The sequence below is a fragment of the Oncorhynchus clarkii genome, chromosome 22 (assembly GCF_045791955.1).
Source record: "Oncorhynchus clarkii lewisi isolate Uvic-CL-2024 chromosome 22, UVic_Ocla_1.0, whole genome shotgun sequence".
Taxonomy (NCBI): Eukaryota; Metazoa; Chordata; class Actinopteri; order Salmoniformes; family Salmonidae; genus Oncorhynchus; species Oncorhynchus clarkii.
In genome coordinates, this window is record NC_092168.1 from 50,855,103 (window position 1) to 50,862,582 (window position 7,480).

Below are 7,480 nucleotides of genomic sequence, written 5' to 3' on the forward strand. Positions count from 1 at the left end.
GGGACAGACACCTAAACAGAGACAGGCAGAAGAAGAGACAGGAGACAGAGACAGTCAGAAGAAGAGACAGAGACATGGACCGGGGACAGAGACAGGCAGAAGAAGAGACAGGGACAGACACCTAAACAGAGACAGGCAGAAGAAGAGACAGGAGACATAGACAGTCAGAAGAAGAGACAGGAGACAGAGACAGTCAGAAGAAGAGACAGAGACAGGGAACGGGGACAGAGACAGGCAGAAGAAGAGACAGGGACAGACACCTAAACAGAGACAGTCAGAAGAAGAGACAAGGACAGTCAGAAGAAGAGACAAAGACAGGCAGGGATAAGGTCAGAGAAAGATATAGGCAGAAGAAGAGACAAGGGCAGGAAGAGAGACAGGGAGAGGCAGGGATAGAGACAGGCAGAGACAGGGACAGGCAGGGACAAGCAGAGACAGGGACCGGAACAGGAGCAGGGACAGAGACAGGGACAGGAAGCGGCAAAGGACACACAGAGACAGAGAGAGAGAGAAGCAGATACAATAGAGCACACAGAAGGGGGTGGTGTAATCTAGTGAGGTAATGCTAGAGACATCTCTGACAAAGGGGAGACAGAGACAAAAGAGATAAAGACACAAGGGAGACAGCGACCATAGAGATAAAGACACAGGGGAGACAGCGACCATAGAGATAAAGACACAGGGGAGACAGAGACAATAGAGATAAAGACACAGGGGAGACAGACAATAGAGATAGACACAGGGGAGACAGAGACACTGGATATAAAGACACAGGGGAGACAGAGACACTGGATATAAAGACACAGGGGAGACAGAGACACTGGAGATAAAGACACAGGGGAGACAGAGACAGTAGAGATAAAGACACAGGAGAGATGGAGACAATAGAGATAAAGACACATGGGAGATGGAGACGATAGAGATAAAGACACAGGGGAGACAGAGACATTAGATATAAAGACACACTGGAGACAGAGACAATAGAGATAAAGACACAGGGGAGACAGAGACAATAGAGATAAAGACACAGGGGAGACAGAGACAATAAAGATAAAGACACAGGTGAGACAGAGACAATAGAGATAAAGACACAGGGGAGACAGAGACAATAGAGATAAAGACACAGGGGAGACAGAGACAATAGAGATAAAGGCACAGGGGAGACAGAGACAGTAGAGATAAAGACACACTGGAGACAGAGACAATAGAGATAAAGACACAGGGGAGACAGAGACAATAGAGATAAAGACACAGGGGAGACAGAGACAATAGAGATAAAGGCACAGGGGAGACAGAGACAGTAGAGATAAAGACACAGGGGAGACAGAGACAATAGAGATAAAGGCACAGGGGAGACAGAGACAGTAGAGATAAAGACACAGGGGAGACAGAGACAATAGAGATAAAGACACAGGGGAGACAGAGACAATAGAGATAAAGACACAGGGGAGACAGAGACAATAGAGATAAAGACACAGGGGAGACAGAGACAATAGAGATAAAGACACAGGGGAGACAGATACAATAGAGATAAAGGCACAGGGGAGACAGGCACGGTAGAGATAAAGGCACAGGGGAGGGTTAGGGTTAGGAGCATCCAGGGTTAGGGTTAGGAGCATTCAGGGTTAGGGTTAGGAGGATCCAGGGTTAGAGATAGGAGGATCCAGGGTTAGGGTTAGGAGCATCCAGGGTTAGAGTTAGGAGCACCCAGGGTTAGGGTTAGGAGCATCCAGGGTTAGGGTTAGGAGCACCCAGGGTTAGGAGCATCCAGGGTTAGGGTTAGGAGCACCCAGGGTTAGGAGCATCCAGGGTTAGGGTTAGGAGCACCCAGGGTTTGGAGCATCCAGGGTTAGGAGCATCCAGGGTTAGGGTTAGGAGCATCCAGGGTTAGAGTTAGGAGCATCCAGGGTTAGAGTTAGGAGCATCCAGGGTTAGAGTTAGGAGCATCCAGGGTTAGGGTTAGGAGCATCCAGGGTTAGGGTTAGGAGCATCCAGGGTTAGGGTTAGGAGCATCCAGGGTTAGGGTTAGGAGCATCCAGGGTTAGAGTTAGGAGCATCCAGGGTTAGGGTTAGGAGCATCCAGGGTTAGGAGCATCCAGGGTTAGAGTTAGGAGCATCCACGGTTAGGAGCATCCAGGGTTAGAGTTAGGAGCATCCAGGGTTAGAGTTAGGAGCATCCAGGTTTAGAGTTAGGAGCATCCAGGGTTAGAGTTAGGAGCATCCAGGGTTAGGGTTAGGAGCATCCAGGGTTAGAGTTAGGAGCATCCAGGGTTAGGGTTAGGAGCATCCAGGGTTAGGAGCATCCAGGGTTAGAGTTAGGAGCATCCAGGGTTAGAGTTAGGAGCATCCAGGGTTAGGGTTAGGAGCATCCAGGGTTAGGAGCATCCAGGGTTAGAGTTAGGAGCATCCAAGGTTAGAGTTAGGAGCATCCAGGGTTAGGGTTAGGAGCATCCAGGGTTAGGGTTAGGAGCATCCAGGGTTAGGGTTAGGAGCATCCAGGGTTAGAGTTAGGAGCATCCAGGGTTAGAGTTAGGAGCATCCAGGGTTAGGAGCATCCAGGGTTAGGAGCATCCAGGGTTAGAGTTAGGAGCATCCAGGGTTAGAGTTAGGAGCATCCAGGGTTAGAGTTAGGAGCATCCAGGGTTAGAGTTAGGAGCATCCAGGTATAGGGTTAGGAGGATCCAGGGTTAGAGTTAGGAGGATCCAGGGTTAGAGTTAGGAGCATCCAGGGTTAGAGTTAGGAGCATCCAGGGTTAGAGTTAGGAGCATCCAGGGTTAGAGTTAGGAGCATCCAGGGTTAGAGTTAGGAGCATCCAGGTTTAGAGTTAGAAGCATCCAGGGTTAGAGTTAGGAGCATCCAGGGTTAGGGTTAGGAGCATCCAGGGTTAGGGTTAGGAGCATCCAGGGTTAGGGTTAGGAGCATCCAGGGTTAGAGTTAGGAGCATCCAGGGTTAGGGTTAGGAGCATTCAGGGTTAGGGTTAGGAGGATCCAGAGTTAGGGTTAGGAGCATCCAGGGTTAGAGTTAGGAGCATCCAGGGTTAGAGTTAGGAGCATCCAGGGTTAGAGTTAGAAGCATCCAGGGTTAGAGTTAGGAGCATCCAGGGTTAGGGTTAGGAGCATCCAGGGTTAGGGTTAGGAGCATCCAGGGTTAGGGTTAGGAGCATCCAGGGTTAGAGTTAGGAGCATCCAGGGTTAGGGTTAGGAGCATCCAGGGTTAGGGTTAGGAGCATCCAGGGTTAGGGTTAGGAGCATCCAGGGTTAGAGTTAGGAGCATCCAGGGTTAGGGTTAGGAGCATCCAGGGTTAGGGTTAGGAGCATCCAGGGTTAGGAGCATCCAGGGTTAGAGTTAGGAGCATCCACGGTTAGGAGCATCCAGGGTTAGAGTTAGGAGCATCCAGGGTTAGAGTTAGGAGCATCCAGGGTTAGAGTTAGGAGCATCCAGGGTTAGAGTTAGGAGCATCCAGGGTTAGGGTTAGGAGCATCCAGGGTTAGGAGCATCCAGGGTTAGAGTTAGGAGCATCCAGGGTTAGAGTTAGGAGCATCCAGGGTTAGAGTTAGGAGCATCCAGGGTTAGGGTTAGAAACATCCAGGGTTAGGAGCATCCAGGGTTAGGAGCATCCAGGGTTAGAGTTAGGAGCATCCAGGGTTAGAGTTAGGAGCATCCAGGGTTAGAGTTAGGAGCATCCAGGGTTAGGAGCATCCAGGGTTAGGAGCATCCAGGGTTAGAGTTAGGAGCATCCAGGGTTAGAGTTAGGAGCATCCAGGGTTAGAGTTAGGAGCATCCAGGGTTAGAGTTAGGAGCATCCAGGGTTAGAGTTAGGAGCATCCAGGTATAGAGTTAGGAGGATCCAGGGTTAGAGTTAGGAGGATCCAGGGTTAGAGTTAGGAGCATCCAGGGTTAGAGTTAGGAGCATCCAGGGTTAGAGTTAGGAGCATCCAGGGTTAGAGTTAGAAGCATCCAGGGTTAGGGTTAGGAGCATCCAGGGTTAGGGTTAGGAGCATCCAGGGTTAGAGTTAGGAGCATCCAGGGTTAGGGTTAGGAGCATCCAGGGTTAGAGTTAGGAGCATTCAGGGTTAGGGTTAGGAGGATCCAGGGTTAGGGTTAGGAGCATCCAGGGTTAGAGTTAGGAGCACCCAGGGTTAGGGTTAGGAGCATCCAGGGTTAGGAGCATCCAGGGTTAGGGTTAGGAGCATCCAGGGTTAGAGTTAGGAGCATCCAGGGTTAGAGTTATGAGCATCCAGGGTTAGGAGCATCCAGGGTTAGGAGCATCCAGGGTTAGAGTTAGGAGCATCCAGGGTTAGAGTTAGGAGCATCCAGGGTTAGAGTTAGGAGCATCCAGGGTTAGAGTTAGGAGCATCCAGGGTTAGAGTTAGAAGCATCCAGGGTTAGGGTTAGGAGCATCCAGGGTTAGGGTTAGGAGCATCCAGGGTTAGGGTTAGGAGCATCCAGGGTTAGAGTTAGGAGCATCCAGGGTTAGAGTTAGGAGCATCCAGGGTTAGGGTTAGGAGCATCCAGGGTTAGGGTTAGGAGCATCCAGGGTTAGAGTTAGGAGCATCCAGGGTTAGAGTTAGGAGCATCCAGGGTTAGAGTTAGGAGCATCCAGGGTTAGAGTTAGGAGCATCCAGGGTTAGAGTTAGAAGCATCCAGGGTTAGGGTTAGGAGCATCCAGGGTTAGGGTTAGGAGCATCCAGGGTTAGGTTTAGGAGCATTCAGGGTTAGGGTTAGGAGGATCCAGGGTTAGAGATAGGAGGATCCAGGGTTAGGGTTAGGAGCATCCAGGGTTAGAGTTAGGAGCACCCAGGGTTAGGGTTAGGAGCATCCAGGGTTAGGGTTAGGAGCACCCAGGGTTAGGAGCATCCAGGGTTAGGGTTAGGAGCACCCAGGGTTAGGAGCATCCAGGGTTAGGGTTAGGAGCACCCAGGGTTAGGAGCATCCAGGGTTAGGAGCATCCAGGGTTAGGAGCATCCAGGGTTAGGGTTAGGAGCATCCAGGGTTAGAGTTAGAAGCATCCAGGGTTAGGGTTAGGTGCATCCAGGGTTAGGGTTAGGAGCATCCAGGGTTAGGGTTAGGAGCATTCAGGGTTAGGGTTAGGAGGATCCAGGGTTAGAGATAGGAGGATCCAGGGTTAGGGTTAGGAGCATCCAGGGTTAGAGTTAGGAGCACCCAGGGTTAGGGTTAGGAGCATCCAGGGTTAGGGTTAGGAGCACCCAGGGTTAGGAGCATCCAGGGTTAGGGTTAGGAGCACCCAGGGTTAGGAGCATCCAGGGTTAGGGTTAGGAGCACCCAGGGTTAGGAGCATCCAGGGTTAGGAGCATCCAGGGTTAGGAGCATCCAGGGTTAGGAGCATCCAGGGTTAGGAGCATCCAGGGTTAGGGTTAGGAGCATCCAGGGTTAGGGTTAGGAGCATCCAGGGTTAGGGTTAGGAGCATCCAGGGTTAGGGTTAGGAGCATCCAGGGTTAGAGTTAGGAGCATCCAGGGTTAGGGTTAGGAGCATCCAGGGTTAGAGTTAGGAGCATCCAGGGTTAGGAGCATCCAGGGTTAGGGTTAGGAGCATCCAGGGTTAGGGTTAGGAGCATCCAGGGTTAGGGTTAGGAGCATCCAGGGTTAGGGTTAGGAGCATCCGGGGTTAGAGTTAGGAGCATCCAGGGTTAGGAGCATCCAGGGTTAGGAGCATCCAGGGTTAGGGTTAGGAGCATCCAGGGTTAGGGTTAGGAGCATCCAGGGTTAGGGTTAGGAGCATCCAGGGTTAGGGTTAGGAGCATCCAGGGTTAGGGTTAACTTCCATTGAGATTGGTGATCGGTTCTAAAAGTAAACATATGGATGAAGTCAGGGATTAAATGCTAAAACAAACCTCAGATAGTTCTCTTATATAATGAGGGATTTATTATACTGTGATTAAAGTCCTTGGACGAGGTCAGATGGTAGATTGTACTGTGGTTTCTTAAAATGAATAGCTATTATTTTGAGTACAAAGAAAAACTACAATTTAATATGACCCGAGGAAGACTAGAGTAGAACAAAACGACTAGAGTGGATTGTATATATGTGATCAGTGGTATGACTGATTGTGATAGCTACGTTTATCCAAATAGTTGACTCTCTCTGATAAAGGCAAGCCATCACTGACAACAAACTTAACAATCAATGTTTACAAAAGTAAAAAATGAAATCGTACCTTCTCTGACACTTCCTTAATCCTTCACCCCTGACCTCGTGAAACAGGTCTCTCCAGTGAAACAGGTCTCTCCAGTGACGATCACCTTATATTTTAGGTCATGTTTCAGAAACAAAGTACCACAGTCCCGGTGACAACATGTCTGTGATTTTACAACAAAGCGTTCCTGGGGAAGGCAGACTGTAATCCCTCTCTATCCCTGTTAATCTCGGAGCCAGCAGCAGAGCTCTCTTCTCTATCTCCCCCCTCTTTCTCTCTCTCCTCCCCCCTCTTTTCCCCTCCCCCTCTTTCCTCTCCTCTCCTCCCCCCCTCTCTCCTCTCCTCCCCCCTTCTCTCCTCTCCTCCCCCTCTCTCTCAGGGAGAAGAGCACTCTTCATTGGCAGTCCTAAACTGGCACACAAAGCTTCTTAACCCTTTCTGTTTTTAGCCAGAGGGCCGGCTGGCATTAGGGACTGGCAGGAACAAGTCTTTCTGTTTTTAGCCAGAGGGCCGGCTGGCATTAAGGACTGGCAGGAACAAGTCTTTCTATTTTTAGCCTAGCCAGAGGGCCGGCTGGCATTAGGGACTGGCAGGAACAAGTCTTTCTGTTTTTAGCCTAGCCAGAGGGCCGGCTGGCATTAAAGACTGGCAGGAACAAGTCGTCATTGAAAATAAGAATTTGTTCTTAACTGACTTGCCTAGTTAAATAAAGGTAAAAAAAAGTTTTAAAAAAAGACATACTTGGTATTCACATCTCAAAAAATATAAATGAATTTACTACAATTCATTTCAATAGAGAGTAATAATAGATCTGATTCTGCACCATAGAGGAAAATACTTGTCTATTTGTGGAAAAATCACATTGACTATTTGGTCCTATGACAGTTTACTGACTTACTAATGGCACTGCCTAGTCCAGATGACTCATTTTTTAAATTATATGAGCAAAACATATTTCATTTTATTTGGAATGCTAAGCCAGACAAAATTAAACGTTTATAAAATTAATATGAGTTTGGTGGGGGGGGGGGGGGATAACATGATGAAATACTACAGCCTTAAACTTAAACAAAGGCTCATCCTTTGATCAAAAAATGGCTTTTCCTTTATACAGATTAAAGTATCGCCCTTTTCTTAAACAATTACTTATCCTCCAGAAAAGACAAGAAATATTACGACGAATGTTAAACGCAAATATATAATATTATGATTAAACAAAACAACATTATTTATTATGGTTAAACGCAAATATACTGATTAAACAAAACATGATTTATTATGGTTAAACCCAATATACTGATTAAACAAAACTTAACAACATA

General features: G+C 48.3%; 1 protein-coding gene across 1 annotated transcript in view; it reads right to left on the reverse strand.

Annotated features, from left to right (window-relative positions):
- LOC139380160 (MAGUK p55 scaffold protein 4a) overlaps positions 1-6,284 on the reverse strand; it is a 43,053-nt gene extending 36,769 nt beyond the window's left edge. Inside the window, exon 1 of the mRNA XM_071122604.1 lies at positions 6,180-6,284. The gene's annotated coding sequence lies outside the window, so the exon portion shown is untranslated. The remainder of the gene's footprint in view (positions 1-6,179) is intronic.
- Between the last annotated feature and the right edge of the window lie 1,196 nt (positions 6,285-7,480).